Below are 25650 nucleotides of genomic sequence, written 5' to 3' on the forward strand. Positions count from 1 at the left end.
AAAAGATTGAATTATCCACCTGTGTAATCCTTCATCCTCCTCCACTTGTGCAATCCTCCACCCTCCTCAACCTGTGCAATCCTCCTTCCTCCTCCACTCGTGCAATCCTCCATCTTCCACAACCAGGCAAATCCCAACCAATCTAAAAACATATCAAGTCTACCATATTGAGTTTAGTGCCTTCACTCCACCACCTATCTCATTCCCCCACCCTATCCTACACCCTTTTATCCAAGCCATCAGCCCACCAACCTAACTCCTTCCCTCCCACCTCGCTACACACTATCTACCTCTCCATTTCGTAGTGGTACTCCTCCTCCTCCTCCCCCCTCACCCCACCAGTGGTCTAGGCCCGGATTTTCAAGGATGTGTACCTCATTTATTTTCTTTAGCCAAGTAAGATTCTCGGCGCAATCTAGAGGCCATTTTGATCAACACGTCTGGACCAAGAGTTTAAAATTGTCGACCAAGACGTGATTTTACATCTCCGGTTGGGAAACAGACTTAACCTACGAACATTTCAGATTCCCGAGACCCTGAATCACCCTCCCTCTCCTCCTCCTCCACCTCTCTCCTTGGTGGCCTTGATCGTTTCCGCTAATTTCGTGGCGGGGAGATATACGACTCCCCCTCTGAGTCACTCCTCTCCTGCCCTCACTACCTACCTCCCATTCCTCCTCCTTCCTACTTTTATCTTATCATATTCCTGTTCAGATATGTAGTTAAGCATAAATAAATACTAATCTTCGTTTATTTTCTCTATTTTCTTCGATAACAATACAGTATTCTGCCTCTTCTCATCACCACGTCACTATCACCACCATCGTCATTTCCTGTTATTATCACAATCTTCCTACCCTCACATCATCTCCGACAACCTCGCGCTGTTTAATGTCAGGCAACACTCGCGTTATCAGGCTACTGTCCAGGGATAAAAACGAAAAAAAAATTCACATCTCATGATTTTTTCGGACCTGCGCCACGACCAAAATAAATCAAGGTTATCTACATACAACAACTCTACAAAATTGTATTTATATTTCATATAGTTTTTGCGTAATGGTATAAAATGGTAGAAGGAAACTAAAAAGAAGAGATAAGCTCAGTGTTTCTCTAAATATAAGCTATACATTTCACAAATATCAGACAACGATGGTATATGACCCAGCTAAAAATTTTAAGTCAAACATATGCCCATAATTTTGTTTAAATAAAGCTGGAAAACACTGCTTATGGACCAAAGCCTCGGTATTCTATATATCAAGTTACACCAAACTTTACACTGGTCAGCGCGGCACTTTACAAGTTACAAAATGGAAACATTTTGCAGGGACATAAGGAGAGATAGAGGCAACACAATACGCCCTCTATAATCAATGACTGGGTATAACAGCCCTAAATAAAACAACAATTACATAACTAAGCGTAGACGCTACAGTATATCCCCGTAACTATCTACCACCCACACACACACACACACACACACACACACACACACACACACACACACACACACACACACACACACTTCTGATGATGTCATCCTGTCACCATCATAGTGTTTCGTCACCACATACTCCTACAACGATACCCTAGTGTTGTCAGCATCTAGCTATACTGCACACAGTCTTACTGGTGTTTCTCTGATGTGTCTACACCGTCTTCACCACGATTGTATTGTAAAGGATAATATAGCGTGTTATGTGGTAATATTATATTCATAACTGTATTTATTGTTATTTATATTATACATTATACTGTCCTGCACATTGTGATCCAACATTCAATCGGGGAAGTTAACCAAATTCAAAGCGATAAACTTTATCTTATTATTATTATTGTTATTATTGTTGTCACCATCATCACCATCATCATCACTATTTTTTTTTACGAGGAGACTTCTACACAGTGATAGACACGACTAACGATATAACAATACACATCCACACGTCGCTCATATCGTAGCATCTCACCCCACTGTGCAAGAATATTGGTCTGACTGAAGGTACCCCACCCTCCTTTGTCCGCTTGAGCAGGCAACCCATCACCAGCACAGGCGAGATTAGTGAAGCCGTCACCAACACAACAACGACAGGCCAGAGCTGACCGGCAGTTACTACTACAAGCCAAGGAAAAGGTCAGAGAAGGTAGGCGGTCACCAAACCAACCATGACAAGTACTGCCAGCTCCAATATACAGTACAGTGTATATACTTTTTATGACAGTAAATAAATCGATCATAACAAAGGCATCAGCGATAGCGCGAGTGCTCGGCCCCTTGACCTGGAGGACGGTAAAGAACATGAAAAGTTAGTGTGCCGGATGCGAGGGAGATTTTTTTCTATCAGTCAGTCAGTCAAGTCAGGAGAAGCTGCTGCATGGAGCAGAGTAAAACTACTTATAACCTCGGTAGAAAAAATCTAATATCGAAAAAGGATATTAAGAAATTTACCTTTATGGGATGACATAAAAAAGAAAATACGAGGTACGGGTATATATGGGAGGCAAAAGACAAAAAAATTATCTACTCTTATAAAGGATTTTGAAGAAGAAAAGAAATTAGTCTCGAGAGGCGGAGCGACGAGAAAGGGAGGAGGTAGAGTGAGAATAATTAATGAGGAAATAAAAGGCCCCTGAGAAGACGGACGGTGGAGGCACGACAGAATAAAAGGACTTAGAAAAGGTGGTAGGAAGGGGGAAAGAGCGGGGGTGGGGGGTGAGGAGAGGGGATAAAGAAGAGGAATGGAGGAGAGAGGGAGTAAGAAGGGGCGAGAAAAAGACTAGGAGAGAATGGGGGAGGAATGAGGGGAGATGAAGAATGGGAGGAGGGAAAGATGGAGGTGGTGAGGACGGGATAGAGGATGAAGGAATAAGAGGATGAGAATGGTAGGGAAATGCGGTAGGGAAGGCGGTAAGGAAGAAAATGAGAGGAGGAAGGGATTGAGAGGGGAAGGAAAAGTGGAAGACTGGAGGAGGAGGATCGAACAGGTAATGATATGATCCCTCACTTGTCCATGGGCCAAGTCTCAAGATTGGACACTTGAGGTAGGTGTGTGTGTGTGTGTGTGTGTGTGTGTAGGTGTGTGTGTGTGTGTGTGTGTGTGTGTGTGTGTGTGTGTGTGTGTGTGTGTGTGTGATTTCATGGCAACATGAAACAACAATTGCAGGGGCTGGAGTGCGGCGGATTAATGGTAGTGTGAAGTTTGATTGTGAGATGACAATGCTGAGCTGCGTGCAGGATCAAGTAAGGCAACAAGGAAATTAACAACCTCGACGTCCCCCCAACGCACGTGCACCACACACACTGGATGGGAAAAGGTTCGCTTAGCTACACCTTAAATACGCACCACACTCCTGGATGGCCTTTTCCTTCGACTCCTGGACAAGACATAGGAGCGAGCAGCCAAGAAGACTAATTCCGACTCTGGACGCGAACTGGCAAGACCTGTCATATCAGCCCAGCCATCAACACTACGGAAAAGTCGTCGGACGGAGGGAGGGAGGAAGGAGGAGGCTTATTGCCATCTTCAAGGCTAATATATTACAGGTTCCCAATATGACCTCACTCCACATAATGTCAGAAAACAGATTTTGTGGCACGAGCAGCTCAGCTAACACTCATGTCACCTTTCCTGAGATTTTCTCGAGAACATTCATTTCACGTCTTACCTAGAACTATAACAACATTCCATAACACCACACATATACTGTTACACGAGGAGAGAGAGAGAGAGAGAGAGAGAGGCACTTTACATATATCGCGTGTGGGTTATACCTGGGGTTGTATCCATGTTCATCCTGGGCATAAAAAATGTGAGAGGGAGAAGACATGTATGAGACCTGACATGGAAAGCAGACAAAATACGACAATGGAGAAGGTAGAAAGGCAGATGTAGAGGGCAGCCAGGTAGACAGACAGGTGGAGGGCAGCCAGGTAGCGGAGCAGACAAGTGGACGTGGAGGGCAGCCAGGTAGACAGACAAGTGGACGTGGAGGGGGCAGCCATGTAGACAGACAAGAGGACGTGGAGAACAGCCAGGTAAGACAGACAAGTGGACGTGGAGGGCAGCCATGTAGACAAACAAGAGGACGTGGAGAACAGCCAGGTAGACGAACAAGTGGACGTGGGAGGGCGTGGTAGACAAACAAGAGGACGTGGAGAACAGCCAGGTAGACGACAAGTGGACGTGGAGGGCAGCCATATGCTTGAACCAGACAGGTGGAGGGCAGCCAGGTAGGCGGGCAGAAGGACGTGGAGAGCAATAGGTAGACAGACAAGTGGACGTAGGAGGGCAGCCAGGTGAACAAACAAGAGGACGTGGAGAACAGCCAGGTAGACAGACAGGTGGGCGTAGAGGGCAGCCAGGTAGACGTGGAAGACAGCCAGGTAGACAGACGGGTGGACGTGGATGGCAGCCAGGTAAACTCGAACAGTGGTGTGGAGGGCGGTTCCGGGCAGGGCAAGACAGTGGACGTGGAGGGCAGCCAGGTAGACAGACAGGTGGACGTGGAGGGCAGCCAGGTAGACAGACAGGTGGACGTGGAGGGCAGCCAGGTAGACAGACAGGTGAACGTGGAGTCTCTCGCGACAGAGCGTGGAGTGTGCACAGTGCCAGCCAGGTCTCGAGGGTGTGCCCGTCTGGCTAGGATATTCATCACTCGGCACTCCACGACGCGCACCGTGTATGACGCTCACTTTACTCAAGTGAGGCCCCGGGAAGAAGTGGAGGAGGAGGGGAGTGATGGGGGGGTGTTGAGGGGGGAGAGGACGGAGAAAGAGGGAAAACTCAAAAATAGGAAATAACAGAAGGGAGGAGGAGGAACAAAAGGACGACCACATGAAGTAGAGGAAGAGGAGGAGGACCACTTCGAGTAGAGGAAGAGGAGGAGGACCACTTCGAGTAGAGGAAGAGGAGGAGGACCACTAGAGGAAGAGGAGGAGGAAGTGAGTTTACAAAAAAGGGATGAAGAGGAAGAAGACTAAACCTGGAGGAGGAAGACAAGGAGGAAGGCCGCAAAAAGCAGGAGGCAGACGAAGATTATACGTTGGAGGAAGACCACATAGAGGAGGAGGACAAGGAGGAAGAGAAGGAGAAGGTGAGGAGGGATCTCATTTCAGGTTGGAAATTTTACGCAAGGTAAATTCAAAACGTAAGTGAAAGAGAGATTTTTGACGCACCAGAGAAAGACAACTAATTAACAGCGACTGGACCGCCTCAAGGTGTGCTACAAGCTACGTGAAGAATGATGTGAGAGGTGTCAATGGTGGAAGGTTGGTGGCAGGGGGGGGGTGTGGAAGTGGGAGGATGGTGGCAATGGAGGAGGACGGCACTCGAAAGGTGTAAGTAGTGGCAGTGCGAAGAAGGTAGTATTGGAGGAGGTGGCAATGAGAGGGAGGTGACATTAGTGGAGGAGGTGGCACTGGTAGAAGAGGTGGCACTGGTAGGCGAGATGGCAGTGAGAAGATAGTAGAAAAGGAGAGGAGACAGAAGATGGGAGAATGCAGCGTTAGAACAACAATGGGGCGAGAGATGCGAATAAAAGACAGATGGTAATAATGGGAGAATGATGGTAGCGTCGGTGGGTGACATATACGTTAACTTAACAACAAGTGTGAAGTCAAAACGAAGGAAAAGCTAAAATCGTGCTCAGAAGGAGGCAGTGCGAAGTACCATTAAGTGCCTGAGAGAGGACGTCAGTGGGAGATGAAGAATAGTGTCCCTACAGGCGAGAAGCCATAATGAATGAGAAACGCGTGGAAGATAGTTGGCGAATTATATGCTGTACTCCGAAGAGAATGCAAATGGAAAGAAGAGCCTCTGCGAGAAGAAGTCAGTGGTAGAGAGGGGGAAACGTTCCAGTGGCCAACTAATGTCAGTACATGAGACTATCAGAACAGCAGCAAGGCCTTTTTCCGAAGAACTCTTTCAAGGTGAGGAAGGGAGAGAGAGCCGTGGAAGTGGTAATGTGCAGAGGAGGGAGCGGAGGTGAGAGTCACTCGCGGTGGGAGTGATTGTGTCCAATGAGACTCAATTGTGGGGCCGCCCCAGCTGCCCGCCACCACACCACAACCACCAACAGCACCCTCACACTGCTTTGTGTTAAAACACCACCACTAGTGCCTTATGTCAAAACATTATCATCAGAACACCCATAATGCTTCGTTGCTTCGTATTAAATCACCACGACCGACACAAACACAGCCACACCATCATCAACACAATCATACCACAAGTCACACCACCACCATCACAGCCACACCACCACCATCACAGCCACACCACTACCAACACAGCCATATCACCATCAACACAATCAGTCACACCACCACAGCCACACCACAAACCATCACAGCCACACCACCATCAACACAGCCACACCACCATCAACACAGTCACACCACCAACAGACTATCAGGTTACCACAGTTATCAAGAGTACCTCTCCAACCACCACACGTCATATCAAGGGGACTCCGGCCACACAACCTCCATAATCACATTCCTTGCAGTACACACACACTCACACCAAAGGAGTTCATTTCGGGACGTCGACTGTGCTTTTACCGCCTGTCAGCACCACCGTCTCCACCAACTATTTCACCAACCTTCCAAACGTCCTTTAAATGCTCCACCAATGATCGAATATACAGTACTACATATTGGTAGAATTCTATAAATATAACAGACATGTATTTCATTAGCGTCTCGAATCCCCACGGAGGCTGGTGCAAATATCTGCCCCTTCTCACCCCCTCTCTTCCCTCACATGTTACACCCTAAACCCCTTTCCACCTAGAAATGAACACTGGACTATCATAACCAGACCAACATCATCTCACCTACTACAACCTGGCCATCCACCTACTACAACCACACCACCATCACCTACAACACCCACGGTTATCACAACCACACCATCACCTACAACACCCACGGTTATCACAACCACACCATCACCTACAACACCCACTGTTATGACAACCAGACCACCATCACCTACAACACCCACTGTTATCACAACCACACCATCACCTACAACACCCACGGTTATGACAACCAGACCACCATCACCTACAACACCCACTGTTATCACAACCACACCATCACCTACAACACCCACGGTTATGACAACCAGACCACCATCACCTGCTACAACCACTTTTATTACAACCAGACCACCATCACCTACTACAACCACTATTATCACAACCAGACCACCATCACCTACTACAACCACTATTATCACAACCACACCATCACCTACTACAACCACTATTATCACAACCAGACCACCATCACCTACTACAACCACTATTATCACAACCAGACCACCATCACCTACTACAACCACTATTATCACAACCAGGCCACCATCACCTACAACACCCAATGTTATCACAACCACACCACCATCACCTACTACAACCACTATTATCACAACCACACAACCATCACACATTGTTATCATAACCAGAACAACGGTTACTATTATTAAAACACACAACCAACTTTAATCACAACCAATCCACCACCTGGCAATAACCATTACAAGAGTGACACCACCTATATATACTAGGGTGTCCTGCCACTACAACCTCTAGAATAATCACAAAAACTACACCACCATACCATCATTTCCACTGTACCTCATCATACCGTATCCGGAATTCACCAGCGCCACACCCAAGTCTTACATCACGCGAGACAGGCACTGTGTAATGGGATATTGACACCACTACCATGCAAAACAACAGGAAAACCATTAGCTAAATACCTAACACCAAATATGTAATTTACTCAAGTGCACTACCTACTCATACTAATGAAGCTGAATAAAAAAAAACCTATGGATACAAGTTAAAACATCTAGAACGTAAGGTTTATTCAATGAAATACAATAATTTTTACTGGTTAAAGATTCAGCGTCTTTAGGAGGCAATAAACAAAGTGCATGATGGCATCTGTCTAAACAAAGGAACAATAACGTCACGTACGTACCATCACTAATAATACCTCAAGGATACAGGGTCCGAGGGATCGAGTCTCAGACAGTGGTAGGAAAAAAATGAGACAGCGTGGAGAACAAAAAGAAATACATAAAAAGTTTTAGTAATTTGCAAACAGTGTGAAGAATATGCAATGACATACAGTACCAATAACTCCCGAGCTAACATACTGTTTCCCAAAATTTTTAATCTATCAAGAAATCGAAAATAAAAAGTTCCGGAAATCTGTATTATATTTGAGACAATGTTAACATATTAGAATAAAACTTAATGAAAAGAAAAATAGAAAAAGGGGTAAACCAAACAGTAAACAAAGAAAGGCATCACCACACTTGGACACGGATAGCCGGAGAACCACCTCACCCACACAGCCCCTAACAGCAACTCTCACCGTCACCGCCCAACACCAACCTCACACTCCCTGCAGGTGGCTCCCGGGCGGCCTTGAGACACTTCCGGCCTGCACCCTCAGGCTCTACCCACTTAACTAGCTAGAACTGTGAGTGTTACAGCCAATTACCAGCTAACATCACCACAAAGCGTCACGGCGAACAAACTAACAGTAATGACAAATAATCCTAAGGCTAATGACGGAAAAAAAAACAGAACTTGAGAAGATGGGTAAGGAAAGAGAGTTGAAGAAAGGGAAGAAAAAGTTGACAGAGAAAAACGAAGGGGGCAAGAAGTGGAAGGAGAGACGGGTGTGTGGGAGAAAGCTGGGGTACAGTATGAAACAGGCTGGAAATTTTGCGAGCAATGGGACAAGAGGGAAGAGTGAGGAGATAGATGGCAAAAGACAGTGTATGGGAAACGGAGGAGGAACAGCAAGAAAAAGGAGAGGCGAAAGAACAAAAAATGAAGAGAATGGTAAAAGAAGCGAGGGGAGAGAAAGTTCAGGACCCAGACTCCGAGAGATCATGAGTTAATCAAGTGATTCACTGTTGGTCGACGCCTACACATCAACTAGGCGTCCGCTGTACAGGCCACATTACAAACTAGTCGACGTTTTGGTAACTGCCCTCTGAAGTGGAAAAAGGTAATACGAATTTATTTTTGGATCGCCTGAAGCCTGAATAATCTCTCTCCTAGCTTAATTCTCCTAGCTTAATTCGCCTAACCTAATCTATCCTAACCTATCCTCATTCTCAAAATAGTGTTAGGCAGTTAGGATGATTAATCTTTAGGTGAAAAAAGCTGGGGTGGATATTCTTCAGGTGATCCTTATTTTTATCTTTATTTTTAATTATTCCAAAACTTGATGACCGAAAAAGGTCACAAGGAAAATACCACAGAAAAGGTAAAAGTTTTGGTGAGGTTAGGTGACGGTTTTTCCCTAGATTCAAAAACACAGCAGCAGTGAACTCTCAACCTACTTCAACTGTCATACGTAACACTCACAAATAACCTACGAGTCTATATTTAGTCGGCCATCGCTACTTAAGTCTATAATCAGTGCTGCTAAAAAAAATAAAAATAACAGATAAGACCAATTACGGTGCAACAGACCTGATCTCGTGAGTAACAATCATTATGTTGTAACGAGGTTGGCCGTGGTGGCCAGGCTACTCGGGCGCCGAGCATGTAATTAAAAAATAGATTGACACTGATACCAAACAAATCATGTTATGTGTTAATTGTACAGTGTTGAGACTTGTGCCTATTAACTCTACTGTAGTAGAACAATGTATATTACACGTGACACGACCTTCCCTTGAAACTCTTATATTATTTCAATCAAATCAATCAATTAAACGATCATCCAGCAACAGGTAGAAGGTAGCAGGCAGCTACCAAACAGGGAGGTACTACCGCCTGGGAAGATATTGGAAGCATAATGTGTTGTCTAATGGTAGACCCTGCTGCCATATGGCATCACGAATATTGTGACCAAGTCCCAGGTTGCTGATCTGACTTTCTGCCTCATTTACACACAATTGCAGGGTCTCAATTGTTTCTCTTACGATTGACAACACATCATACTGTACTTATAGCGTTTCTCACTATTGATTTTTTTTATTATCATTATTACAGTGTTGTTATTGTTATTATTATTTTATTTTACTTTTTATTATAAATTTTATTTACTATGAATTAGTGTATTATTATTATTATTATTATTATTATTATTATTATTATTATTATTATTATTAAATTTTCGCCCCCCAGGCCCCGATGTGGGTCAGTGACCTGTGCCCGGGTGGGCTAATCTCCTTTATAATAATAATAATATAAAAAAAAAAAAAAAAAGCCACAGATTGAGTCACTTGTTCTAACTTAACATACACCAATTGTGTTGAGGCCACATACCTAACCCCAGTACTGTTATGTGAGCCACACAACTATTCATGACAAATATTTTAAAAACAGTAAACTTAATACTTTCAGACATTCGATAATATCATACATTCCTGCCTTTGTCACGATATCCAATATGCTAGACCATAGTAGGACTAATGTGTAAAAATAATTACATCAGCAATCATTACAGACTTGACTAGTGCTAACAAAAAATACAGTCGTGAGCAGCAAGGCACTGTACAGATAACAGCGGGCTAGGCATTGTTTCACGATAGCAGTGTTTGGAAGTCTATTTATTCACCCAAAATACAGTGTATGCATCACAAATTGTACATAAAATGAACCCACTTTATTCCTATCGCTTTAAAAGCTTTCAAACGGCACAATTATAAAACAAAATCCGATCAATTTGTAATGCGAACTAAACGTTGTTACATTTTACTGGACGTTTAGTTCATATTTCAACCAGCAATCGGCGCGCTACAGTTAATTGGTCAAACCCCTCTCCTCCTCCCCGCGTAACTGGGGATTGAGAAAAATGTATTTTATATCGTAGCATCAGTTAGCTACGTTGTCGCATCTCGCATTAGGAAAAAACAACGTAAGAATCTTTGAAAATCTGGATCCAGGCCAACAGGGAAAACAAACTCACGTCACCTAAGAGGACTGAGATGAACCAAACCAACCAACTCAAACCTGACATTTCCTAAGTACAGTAATTCACACTTGCTGCAGCAGCGTCAGTGACCCTTCATAAATTAGCATTAGTGCTACAGTTGATATCCATTTGTTTTGTTTGATCTAGATTTAGCTTGAAAATAATGTGGATCATCTAGATACGATTGTATTAGGGATAGATTTAAACTATTTTTGGAGAGGTTTCGATTTATTTTTTATTTTTAGTAAATAAGTTAATATTTGGGGAAAGGCCATGTAGGGAATGGGTGGGAGGCGCGGGATAGATGACTGTGAGGATGCAGGAGCCGGGCTGTTGTAAGGCAGGTGACATCCTCTTACAGTGTTGGCAGGAACTTGCACATCCTGCAGGCAACATGGCCTCCACCCAGCTACAACCAGCGAAAACTTAAAATTGGGTTAATTAACACAGAGGGGTAAGTGGTGAGATTGGCGGGCGCATACAGCAACTGACTATTTACTATATAACACTAACGAAATGTTTACCCCCGAAAAGTTCAACAAATCATTAGCGTCGGAGGTTTAAAGAGCCATGAAACACCTTCTTCCCCGTGGGCTGTGTCAGGTGATTGCTGCTGTGTACCGGCCTTAAAATTTCACTAATGACGCCAACACCTTCACTCATTTCCTCACCGCTATCATACCCACCCAGAAGATGGATGGCTCTAGAAAATTACAGTTTTTATAGCTATATTACGCCGCTGGGTAAAATTTGTCAGGGAACGACCAAGAAAAGCTTAATTAAGGAATTACTTACAAAGTATGGTTCAAAATACACGAGTCCGAGGACAAGTCCACCGATGAAGTACTGTAAGTCTGCCAAACCAAAGGTGGGGCGTGGGGGTGATTTCCCCCATTTTATATATGAGAATAATCCCTCTCCCGTAAACTCTAATTTTCTAATTGAGAATCAATGTTCTTTCTTATCAAACAATATCATTTGATCATCCCGACGACCTATTTGTCGACCTAACTGTTAATAGGTATTTGACTTAATAGTTAGCGAAGTGAAGGCGGTCGAGGTCAGTACCGTCCACGTTGCTCCTGCCAAAGCCAGTTTACTGAGGCAGAGTATTCATTGTACTGTGTCCACACTGCCTCACACGGGCCATTATAACTGTATTACCCGTCTAAGTCAAGATCACGTAGATAGCACGAAGGAAACCTTACAAACTCTTAAATTTTTTCTCCCCAGGGAGGAACTGAATTTGTGTGCAACAAACAATATACAGTACATATATGACAGGTTAACTTGTATTAAGGTTGTTTGGGACACTAAGTTAGAAAAAATCTACAAACGCACAACAACCAAGTGGGGGTTCCCGGACTTTCACTTATTGGCTGTCTAATTTGTGAAAGTAAATATAACTACACAGGCAGACGCGTTATCTATAATAAGAGCGAACCCAAGACTGCAGATGACGCTTGTCATGTGCCAAGTTAGCAATGCCCCAGTGCCAACCCTTTGGCCCTCACCTACATTGCCAAATTCCTGACCAGAATCCCAAAGTTGTGTGAAGTCACAAGAGAAACTGTGTTACGTACATGGAGGCTATTATTAATCGTGAGCTCGCCAGCTGTTTCATATTAGACTACCTGTGTTTATCTTAGTTTTAATGAGGCGTCGCTTTTATCCGTGCTTTTTTTTTAGGGAGAGATGTGCGGTGTGTCATAACCAGGAAATAATAAATCCTACATTTTATACCCCTTTAAAGTAATTATAAATGATAGTGCTTAAATTTCTTGCAGACAGCCCCAAGTGTGATAATGTTTTAAGTAAATAGCGTCATCATGCTAGTGCCAGGAAAGCATGAAGAAAGACTGAAGTGGACACTAGTTGGGATGAGTTGGGCGAGAAGAACACTGCGAGTATAATAAAGGTCGTGTGTGAGTGTCAGGGTGTGCTGCTAGGATCATAACTAAGGCCTTCTTTCCTCCCAGGAACCCCACTAGATTCTCAAAGGTTCGTACGTTAAATTTCCTCATAGGTGGAGACGTGAGAAGCATACTAAATTGGCATACAGAAGCTACGGCACAAATATATAATTAAAATTTTTGTCGTAATTGCATGGAAATTCCTGTAATCAGACGCATTGTCTTCTCATTAAGGAGGAAGATTAAACGTATGCATGTTGGAGAGTCCTGACACTCGCGGGAGGCTGTCTTGTTTGTTCAAAGTTTGTTAAACTAACAAAACAACTTGTAAGATTATAGTCGGTATGTGGAATCTAGGTTTAAAGTCAGGGTTATTAGGGAGTTATGTTAAATCAGAGTTATGGAGGAGAGATATTAATTCAAATGTTATTGAAAAGAATTATTACTTCAGGGTTATGTAAGATAAATAAATTCACGTCTATTGAAAATACTATATATTAATTCATCATTATGGAAGAGCAGTTTGGTCTTGAATTTTGCCAGAGTGTAAAGTACTTTTACCCTCGATTGATGATGATTTACTTCTGGTAAATACAGGGTTTTTTTCCATACCAACTGTGCTGCCGTGTAAAGCTACGATACACACCTCGTTGGAATTTTTATGCATTGCAATTACTACCATTAATACTTGAATCTTGGAAAAGACATTTTAGTTGGCTGTTGGTATGTATTGAGAGACTTCCTTTTCACGAGAAAATAACACGAAAGGATAAAACAAACATTATATTTTCAGAGTTTGCATAATTTAATGTTCAAAATAGTTGTCTGTTTTCTTAAAGTAACCCAGAGCGTAAATTGTTCTTGGGATTTATGAATGAACTAGTAACTACTGTACTACTCGTCCTGCAAGACTCCACCGCCTCCTCAGCGTTCTCATCCACGCATAGTCCAGGGACACACATTTTAGTGAAAATATTTAAAACAAAGTGTCCTGTCACATATAATGGGAATATTAGCAAGGGAAGAATGGGATAAAACTATAATAATTGGTGGCTTTCATTAGTGTGGTGAATGGTCACAGGAGTCACTGCTTTTGCTCAGGCTTTGGTAGAGACGAGGAGGTGCGGTGGTGGTGGTAAAGGAAGGACGAGAGAGAAATAGTCCGTTGTTTTGTTGAAGTGTGAGTCATTAAGATGATTTACAGCTCAAGGGGGCGAGCACTCTCCTTGCCTGCACACACATTCGTACCTCTATCGGGTGTTTTATATCGTGCATTTGTTGTGATTCATGCAGTAAGGTTAGATAGCACTCAGAAATGCTATATTGACGCCGTCAGGTTTTTTTGTGATGTAGTAATGTTTGTTCTCGTGCCACGGTGTTCCTTATTGTTCCTTTCTTTGTAATGTACTGGACTCATGTTCTGTATCAGGTAGTCATCATTTGTATAGGTTCTTCATTAAGTAATCATATCACACAGAAATATATTTTAGCAGTAACAACAATATATATAATGACCAGCGAACGTTAATAATAGTTTTCCTTGTTTGATGAAAATTATGACATGGTTATCATGCCATTTGGGGGAGGAAGCTCCCTCTTGATATCGAGGTCAGAGGTCAAGTTAAGGCGTCTTCAATTTCGCGGCTATTATTTACTATCGATTTTTTTTTATCTCCCCAAACCATTATTTTCACCCTTGGTTTTCTTTATATTTTTCGGCCATTGTATTTTGTTACAAAGTTTTCAATCTATGATAAAAAAAATTATGTCAAGACCATCAAGAGCCCAGTTGTCGGAGCTGTGTTAACAGAAGCATCTTGATTTGTACCCATCGGCTTACCTCACTCGCTAACTTGATTACCTGAAACTTACTGCTACAGACAGACGCAGTTTCTAAGGCTATTTCTTTTACAGCGGCTCCGGAGGTATTTTGTTCGCGATTTTTCTGTAAACAATTTATATCACCGCCAGAAACAGTGTGTCACCGAGTTGTCTGTCCGTCTCTTTGTTGGCACAAGAGTTTCCTCTTGTCTTCAGTTTGCTACTACAGACCCAAACCCATGATTCTTCTCACCTCATTTGCATATGGTGCCGAATCGACGGCTTTAGGCCGTTTCCTGCCATCCAATTGGTCCAGAGGTTCCAATCATAATCTTTTAAACCGATGACACGGTTGTCTTCATCTTGCAATTGCACTCATTCTTTGATTCCCTAGGTATGATTATATTTGGTCGCGGTTCAACAATTCTGAATGAATCTTTTCTCGTGATTGGTCGAGAGGAAGAAGTTTAAGGAATGGAGGCACACCATCTGGCGGTACATCATCACATCCTTTGGTGTAAACTGTGTTCTCAAGTGACCGTTCTTCAAAGTGTAAGTGGCCGCATAAAAATTCTCTCTCTCAACCGTATCCCCCCGTATCTTCTTAGCCTTTCTGCCAATATCTTTTCAGGCTTCAAGACTTGTCTTCCCATCTGCCGACGCTGTATCCTCCTAGCTTCTTTACCAATAGTCTTCCAAACTTCAGTACTCCCCTCTCAGCCTCCTGGCCAATATTGCCCCAGTCTTCCTCCTCAGGTCCAGGAGTCTTCCAATACAAAAACACAGTTCTTATCTCCATTCCATTATGTCTCCACCATTTGCTCTCCCCGCGGCTTCCTGAATCTATACTTGATAAGAACGAGATAAGAAGTTCGGCGAGGGCATTGCTGTGAATGTCTTTTTGAGTGGCTAGGAGATGGTCGAGGTGAAGTTTATGTCGGTAGGGTGCGTGAAGTTTGTTTATGTGTGGGGGAGGATAGTTAAAGGTGGACTTTGTCTTTAAGATGGGTTTAAATCTCTAGGATGGTTGAAAGTGAAGTGAAGTGCACACGCACACGCGCACACACACAGCTGCAAACTATAATAATTTGCATGTTCAATTCATGTTCCTTCTTTCAATAATGAAAGCTTTTGTTAAACGACCTACCCACCCATGTCCTTTTAAGTAATAAGTCATTATTGTCTAATGTATATTTTCAGCTTTCGGGCTGCAGAATTTTTCCAATAAACCGTTAATTATTATTATTATTTATTTTATTATCACACACACACACACGTTTTCATTAGTCACTTCGTCGTCTGCGCTGGGGATTTGATCAAAACCTGGGCGATTGTCAAATAACTTCAAAATTTGGAGGGCCAGAAATGGTCAATGGCAAGTTCTTTTTTTTTTAGTGAAAATGAACGCCTGGTTAACCAGTTGGTGAGAAATTCAAGTTAGACAACAAATGTAAAACTCCTTTACTATGCAGAGAGCGTTCAGGCGAGGCAGGCATTATAAGTGTACAAGACCCCCTAAGTAATTTAATTTTAGAAGTAAATGTCCAGAGCGAGGTCTTCGATTTTTTTTACGGGGATTAGCTCAACCGGGCACAGGTCACTGACCCACATCAGGGCCTGGGGGGCGAAAAAATAAATAAAATAAAAAAATAATAAAAAAAATAAAAAAAATAGTAAAACAAAAATAAATTAATAATAATAAACAAATAACAGAAACGATATACAATATGTACAGTATGTTGTGTTGTCAATAGTAAGAGATACAATTGAGACCCTGCAATTGTGTGTAAATGAGGCAGAAAGTCAGTTCAGCAACCTGGGACTTGGTCAAAATTTTCGTGATGCCATATGGCAGCAGGGTCTACCATTAGACAACACATTATGCTTCCAATATCTTCCCAGGTGGTAGTACCTCCCTGGCAAGGGCTTCAATGGTGTTGGAGATTTTTTTTGTTTAGAGTATATTATACTCGTATAAAATCCGCTTTGCTGGGAGTCATGAAGTGCCAGGTATTCAGAGTGAATGAACGGTTAATTAGGTAATCCAAGTGAGAAATATTAATGAGGAGAAACTCGGGATCTTATTGTTCTCGGGAGTCCCAACAAGTGCAAGGCAGCATAACCAGTGGAAATTTTGAGAGTGTGTGAGATACTAGAATCGAACCTAACCTAACTGTAATACCTAACCTGCTCTACTCTAAGCTAATCTAAACTAATACAACCCAACCTAACCTAATATTTAAAAAAAAAACACCACACAAGCTTAGTATTAAAGCTGAAAAAGGGCTCCGGGGGACGTATTAATATAGTAAATAACATCTCCAGCATCAGCGTAATTAAGACCATTGTCATTAACACCAGCAGTGCGTAAAATAAATGTTTGTAGACAACATATATTATTATTATTATTGTTAAGCAAGATATATCCCTGTGGTGTCGTGGGTGTGAGAGACGTGGGTAGGTATGCTTGGTGTATTTTTAAGAGAGTTGTGTTTATGGTGGGGGAGTTGGTATGTAGGGTTGTGGTTATTGGTGGGGGAGTTGGTATGCTGGGTTGTGGTTATTGGTGAGGGGAGTTGGTATGCTGGGTTGTGGTTATTGGTGAGGGGAGTTGGTATGCTGGGTTGTGGTTCTATGGGGGTAAATTATTATGATGGTTATTGGTGTCGTTGAAAGGGGTTGAGGGGGTGAGGTGTAATCGTATGCGCGTGTTAGTCGTAGTGGAAAGAAAGATCGATGTTAAAGGGAGATATAATACAGAGGAAGGGGCGGCGGCGATGTGACAGGAGGGGGAAGGAGGGATGGTGGGGGGAATGTAGTAGTCAGAGGGTGAGTCGGGTTATGTGTTTCCTCTAGGCCCAGCCTCCAGCCCGTATGACTCACCATGACATAGAAGCCTTATCGTCACCTCACGTCTCGCTCCACACTTTGCCTGCCCTCCTTACTTCGGGGTCTCTCTCTCTCTCTCTCTCTCTCTCTCTCTCTCTCTCTCTCTCTCTCTCTCTCATCTACGCTTAGTCACTCCTTCCAGGTTTTTGAGTGACCTTTCAGATTGTAGACGTTTTACAAGTTGTTGAGACCTTCCCAAGTCTTGAAACCTTCCAAAGTTTTGAGATCTTCCAAGTTAAGGTTCATTTCAAAATGTTCAGCCCTCTTCTATTTTAGAGACTTTGCAAGTTGTAGAACAGCTATGCAGATTATTATGAGTTCTCCAGTTACTGAAAGACTTTTCGAATTGTTTAGATATTTTCCAAGATTATGAAGGACTTTCATTGTCATTGTGAGACAGAATAGGTGTCTATTTTTGTGTATATACAAACATTTATCGGTATATATGTATATATTGGGTGGCCCCATTAGATGCCGGAAAAGGCAGTGCCTAAAGGTACAAAGAAGATTTTGACGAGTGTAACGTGAGTGAAAGTGAAGCTATGTGGGTGATGGCAATACTCACCCCGTTGTGGGAGAATAGCACTGTACTTGTTGCATGAATGTTTTCACATTGATATTTTGTTGTACTCTCGTCAGCGAATGGCGAGACATTGAGATTCTGCAGTTTAGTACATCTGCCGGTCCGTCAAATCCATCGATAAACTAGCTATCTCCACTCACACCTTCACGACTGGATGTCAATTTTAATATTTTATTTGCTGAAGCCAGATAATTTTATTCAGCACAGAGAAACCCATCGTACCCAAGGCGTTAAGATCTGTAGTTTTTTGTAATTGATTCCATTCTTTTTCCTTTTCAGATAATTGCCATTATTATAGACAGAGTGTACAGTCAACAGCTATAGTTGTCCCCAATCCATCTACATGACATGAGGCGGGTGATCTGGTAACACAGGATCAGGAAGAGTTGAAAGATGTGCTTTAAATGGCTAGTTATATAAAATTATGACGAGAGTTTGCCTAAGAAAATTGTTGGAATTTAGGAGAATGTATGAGGAGCTAAAGAAGATGTGGTCAGTGAACCGTTCAAACAGCCACCATATCACATTATGGTTTCGCAAGCCTGGAAGGCCTCTGCGTCAGCATATGGCTTTCAAGGTGAACACACAGAGATGTTCATGGTTAAGTCCTATAATGTGCCGACGGCGTGGACTAGTAGCTGCCTAGTAGAGTCCTTATGACAACAATCAATTTTGAAGCTTTGATGATCATTCTCGTTGGAGGAGCACAACTTTCTTGAGGAGATCCTACACAAATCGATGACTGTGTAATACAACGAGGATTTAGATCTCCAGGTTATACTGGGATAACGTCACGTTCTTCTTTCTCTCCTTAAAAAATATCATGAGTTAGAAAGATATTTTTGTTACATTTTATCAGATGCCGTTTGTGGCCTCGTACTGAAGCATTTAACACAAGACTGTACTGTATAACCCTTCTTTTTATGTATTTATAATGGTAGCTGTACAGGTAATTTCTTTTGTTTAGAGTGACGAAGCGGGAAAAAAATCGAGTGTTTGGACCGGATAGTCCGCCAAAATAAGTTTGCCTGAAGAAAGATACGGAAAAAAACGGTCTCATGACCATCAGTCAGCCACGATGGATTGATGAGTCATTAGTGATGCATGGTAAATGACGGTGCTCGGACTCTTTGTGTTTAAGGAGAGTCGGCTGCGTTTGTCAGTGACTGAAGATTACAGTTTAATGAAAGCCAAAGTAAAGGTGATCAAGTACAGATGCCATTACTGTATTGAGATAAGCAAATTGTCCAGCCATTTATGGAAGGTAGTTACCAAAACATTTAGACGTGTTAAGTCATTTAACGAAGGTGACAGTTTGGGGCGTAAGACAGACCAGTCACACTACATGGGGAATATGGCTTCAGGGTATTTGGGGCATTCTTACTTGTTAACTTCCCAAAATTGAAATGAAGGAAGTGATCATAACTTTTATCGGGTAGTAATGATGTTCTGAGAATGTTATCAAAATGTCTCACGTAAGAGAACTGAGAATTTGTGCGTGAAAGAAAAACTTAGCGAGAGAAAAGTTAGTGAATGAGTTTCTTTTTTTTTTGAGAGAGATTTAGTGAGAGAAGGGTGGCTGGAGATCCCTGACAGTAACACGGAGAGCTTGAGGGAGTTATATAGGTACAGATAAAATAGAAACGACTATATTATTTTGATTTAGTATGTGTTAAAAATAGCATGAAGGAGGAGTACGTAATTGAAGTGGGGGTAGGGAAGTGTGGGACCCGCTACCCATAACTTTGGCACAAAATATGACCTTTGATATATTATTTATGCATTATGACGAGGTATTCAGAATTACTTGCAGAGAAGTTGTACGAACATTGAATCCTGTTTCAAAATACGTGTTTAAGAATATTTTTTAACTAACTTACTGCTAATTTCATTTCCTTTACACCTTAAAGAAAGGGGTAAAAAATTATTGTCAAGGGAACTCTTTTTTTTTTTTATGGAAGACATCTTCGTAAACTGTTGGGACATCGTTCCCACCCCACTATAGTTATATGCAAGCTACACGATTTAAGATCACTGATCACAAATCCTAAATCCTTTTCTTCAGCGACAGTGTGTCATTGCCTAACACTTGTATGATATGTGTATAATTCTGTGCTTATCTATATTTTTTTTCCGTTGAGTTTCTCGCCATTCCGATATTTTATGTAACTTTTGAAATTTGTTTATCATTATCCATTCAAACCCGAGCTTTGTTATAGAAGACGTCAGATACGTGTCCTGTACGTGATGTTATACCGAATATCACACTCAGAATTATCTTAATGGACCCTAGTGAAATTGTGTATACTGTATGACCAGATACAACATACCGCAAGCTTGTCAGAACTTGCTCGAATTAGTGTATAACATCGAGCAGTCTTTTGAAGTAACATTGTTTGTACTAAGGGATGTGTTAACAGATATCTAAATAGAAAATATTTATGGAACTTATTCAATTGAAGTTCGTCGAACCCTGGCACTTGAGACTTGGACCATAAAGGATATTCACTTTATGATATCATCTCGGCATTGAATGGAAGATAGTTGTCCTTGTCAGACGACAATACCATAAATAAAGTGAAGACCGTTGATTGATCGGGTTGTTGAGAATATTACTTTTGCCTATCACAGAGGAAAAATAGCTCAGCTTGTGTTTTGTCAATGCTTGAACCTTAGCAATAGCAGATAAGGTCCTTGCACTCAGTATTTAGTTGAAAAGGTTGCTCATAACATGCAAGCATAATGTAAAAAACATGATTTCGAATTATAAAGGAAAGTGCTCTTATTAAATTGACCCCACTAACTCCATGCCAGATCGTGAATCCTCTCGCCCAGAGGAATGATATCGTTCCTTCAAAATATTGGTGCCATTATATGTAGTGAGCCAGTTAGTGACAATACGACAATAATTCTCAGTGCATTGGTAACGTAATCCACAAGAGGAAGAAGAGAAATCCGTTTCACATCAGTAATGCTCATATCATCCAGGAAGCTTGAGTCTCAAGGTCAAGACATCAATTTCGTTATTCAGCCGTTTGGACTGAGTTTGTCATGATGAAGTTCCCAGCAAGACTATGTGCTGACATGTAGAACTATCGTGTGTGTGGAAGACTTGTTGTACCAAGTGCTTGTAAAATATGTCGACCAATAGTTCTGTATTTTTTTCGTCATATCCAGTGTTCAGGATGACAGCGAGCATTATTGGTTTTCTCCTTCTTTCTTCCTCTCAAAACTAATTACCATCTATTTGATCAGTTTATATTTCATATGCCAACTAGACAGCTGGCATCAATATTTTTTTAATTATTAAATATTAAAATCAATGTGTAATAAATTTCATGTTTCTGTCTCAACTGAGATGAACATGTTGACCTCTATTTGCTATATATCTGCCCCACTACAAGTTTCATCACTAAAGCAAAACATACTGTACCTGCGTCGGGAAGAAGGAAATTTGATTTTAAGTCACTTGATTGGACGAGATACTGACAGGACGAGATAAAATAGTGTGATGGACAGAACACAACTGGAGGTTTTCTTAGTGCAGAGCTAATGACGTGGTTATTCATAAATGTGAGACGTGAAAGTATATTATACAGTAGATGTTGGAAATTTCGACTTCTATTGTGGGTACTTAATAAGAGTCAGAGTGTTTGTTCGTCCAGTGTTTAACCATATATTTAAGGCTGCTTCAAGATAATGCTTTTATCTCGCGACAATTATTGCCGAGGACATGCCCACTCGATCGCGTATATAATAGCGATATAAATATTTTGAGTATTTTGTATTTATTTTTTCTTATTCGGTATAATCGTGGAATATTTTACAAATTTAAACGTCTTTTGTGAGCAAATGTATTGTCAGGTACAGTGAAGAAACGTGTTCCCTCCGCCTTGTTCGTGCCATTGCAGGTGACGGAAGAAATGCGCTGAACTTTCAGGATGATTAATACTGCTCGTTCAGATTACATCATTGAATGTTACGGGTGAATGGTGCCCCAGACTCCTGCTGTGGGAGAGTGACTGTTCAGATCCCACAGTGTTATGACACACTAAAGTCAGTGACAGGCACAAGTACGTCTTTTATTCTCCATTTTCACGTGGTTAATTTTTCTTCTCATTATTCTTTACTATTACTATCCTCCTCCCCATCCCAGCATTTTGCTTGTCCTATTCCGCTGACATCGTTTTGCGTTATTTTTTTGTAGTTACAGTACTTTTATTATAACTCTCTTGATCTTAATTCACCTCTTCCTCCCATTCCGTCGAGTTAGTTCACTATCCTGCCTCACCCTTCAGTAGTAGGGGATGTAAGTCACTCTTGGGTTATCCCATCGAGTAGCGGCGCCTGAGCAGCCACGCACTACCATACTGAGCAAGAGGGCGACAAAAGTTTTCACCTGCCTCATACCTAATTGGCTGCATCATGATGATGTGGTGGGTGGCATTGTGTCGGGGACAATGATATGTTGGGTAGTATTGTGCCGTGAACGATGACGTGATGGGTAATTTTTTTGGGGGGTGGGGGGGTAGACGAAGACAATGATGGAGGCCTTGAGGTATAGTGGTGTGGAAGTATAGAGATAGGTGGTGTTCAGGTGGGTGCAATGGAGGTAACATAAGAACATAAGACATAAGAATGGAGGAAACTGCAGCGGGCCTATTGACCCATACTGGGCAGTCCCGTTTACACCCAACCCCTATTGCTCATATAAGCATCCAACCTATGTTTGAAGCTATTCAGCGTATTCGAGTTAATGATGATATTTGGTAACTTGTTCCATTCATCCACTACTCTGTTTCCAAACCAGTGTTTACCTATTTCACGCCTAAATCTAAATTTGTCTAATTTAAAACCATTGTTACGAGTTCGCTCCAGGTTGGATAGTTTGAGTACCTTTGTAATGTCTCCTTTGTTTAGCCCTGCCTTCCACTTATACACCTCTATCAGGTCGCCCCTCGCTCTACGTCTCTCGAGGGAGTGCAAATTTAGATGCTTTAACCTGTCTCTATACTCAAGGTTTCTAATGCCCGGGATTAGTCTTGTCGTTCTCCTCTGAATTCTTTCCAAGGATTCTATATCCATTCTGTAATACGGTGACCAGAACTGAACTGTGTAATCCAGGTGTGGTCTCACAAGAGCAAGATACAGTTTTAGGAAGACCTCGCTAGTCTTGTAACTAACACTCCTTTGTATGAACTCAATTACTTTATTAGCCTTGTTATGAGCAAAAACACATTGTTTACTTGGCTTAAGGTTCCTGCTTATCATTACTCCTAAATCTCTCTCGCAGTCGGATTTCTCTATGGCATCGTTGTTCATCTGGTATCTGGTTTCCCTGTTTACATCTCCTATACTGAGTACTTTACATTTGTCCACGTTGAATTTCATCTGCCATTTTTCAGACCATTCGAAAAATTTGTTTAGATCTTCCTGTAGTTTTGCGGAGTCCTCGTCAGATTAACTCGTCCTATTTTAGTGTCATCAGCAAATTTGCTTATGTTGCTGTCTATGCCGATATCTATGTCGTTTATGTATATAATAAATAATAATGGTCCAAGTACTGAGCCTTGGGGAACTCCACTTGTGACGTTGCTCCAATGGGACTTAGTGCCATTAATGTTCACTCGCTGTTTCCTGTCCTGTAACCACGCCCTAATCCATTTAAGGATATTACCTTTGATGCCATTTGCTTCTACCTTTCTAATTAGTCTTTCGTGGGGGACTCTGTCGAAGGCTTTGCTAAAGTCGAGATATACCACATCATAATTGTGCCCCTCGTCCACCGATTCGAAAACTGATGAAAAGAATGTTAATAGATTAGTTAGACATGAACGTCCGCTTGTGAAGCCATGCTGGGAATCATTGATCAATCGGTGCTTCTCCAGGTGATTTCGAATAGAGTTTGAAATGATTGCTTCCAGTAATTTGCCTACTATTGATGTTAGACTGATTGGGCGGTAGTTAGAGGATAGTGATCTATCCCCCTTCTTGAAAATCGGTATTACATTCGCTATCCTCCAGGATTCTGGTACTACACCTGTTTTTAAGGACATGTTAAACAACTTTGCTAAGGGCATACTAAACTCTTCCTTACATTCCTTTAATACTCTGGCAAATATCTCATCGGAACCAGGTGACTTATTAGGCTTTAGTTTGTCTGTTTGCTTACTAACATCGTTACTAGTCAGTACTATCTCGCTTAATGATGTAGTGTAGGAAGGTGTAATAGCAGAGGGATTGAGGACAGCGGGCAGGTGTATTACAGGTAAAATGACTGGAAGTAGATTAGAAATTATGTAACGTGGAGGCAGCCGAGTGGTGTGGTTACCTGAGGGGAGGCCTGGGTGAGGAGAAAACGTGACCTTGGAGGGAGGATGGAGTTGTTGGGGGTGCGGGAGATGTGGGTTCTTTATATTCATGGGAGGACTGAGAGACCCAGGGGTGAGGGAGAAAGGCGTTATTTAATGGTACGAGAGGCCAGGCCTGACGAGAGGCCTGGGCTGGCGTTTATTGCTGAAATTTACGTGTATTACAACATTTGTACGTCACTGGTTGTCATTTTCCCTTGTGATTTGCACAAAATGCTTTAATTTTACGAATTATTTCATACTCCTAATTTCTATGCTATGGTACAAAGTCTCTGTTCTAGTGTTTGAGCACAAGTCGGATGATGAACAAAGAACAAAGTCTTCAGGTTTACTTGTATTTATTTTGAACCGCCATGTGTGCTTGAAGCCGCCTACCAACTAACCATAATTTACCTCCCGCGTTTATGTACGGCTGGTCTTTGTGGCGCCCGCATCTCCAAAACTTGACTTTATGATCACATGACGTGTGTGTGTGTGACTGTTCGTCCGTGAGTTAGTTCTCCAGCGTCCATGTTCTATGAGTTGGTTTGATGTGCCAGCCTCAGCACGGTGTACTTTGTGCTCGTCTTGTGTTTTTACTAAGGACATTGTGTAGTTTACTTGATACCCTCTGGCCAGGGAAGCGGGATATAGCAATCTTATGTGCTCTTGTCAGTTTGTTTCATTATAATCTCATATTTGTAAAATTCAATTCGTCTAACGGTTTTCAACAATTTCTGAACAGTTTCTGCAGTAAGTAAGTTTGGATGAGTGGTGGTGGACAGTGGTAAATGGCTCTGCCCCGACTTTTTTAGGGATATAATATGTCTGACTTGTTTGTGAAGTGGTGATGCGGAATGTACCAGTGTACAGTACTGCTACACTTTCTGACAGTTCTTCTCATGTTCCTTGTATTGTGTGTGTACTGTACAGTAGCTAAAACAACTATCTGTGCAGGTGGGGTCGATATGCTCCGAAATTTTACGTGACTAGTGATAGCCCTCATATACCAAAATTTATCGTCATTGGTCTCATATTGTTTCCCACAAAGTGTGCATAGATAGCTGTTATAGCTACTGTACTGTAAGTGTTGTCATGAATCGTGGGTTGCGTTCTGTGTTGTATAGTGTG

Source organism: Homarus americanus, unplaced genomic scaffold (genome assembly GCF_018991925.1).
Source record: "Homarus americanus isolate GMGI-L3 unplaced genomic scaffold, GMGI_Hamer_2.0 scaffold39675, whole genome shotgun sequence".
NCBI lineage: Eukaryota > Metazoa > Arthropoda > Malacostraca > Decapoda > Nephropidae > Homarus > Homarus americanus.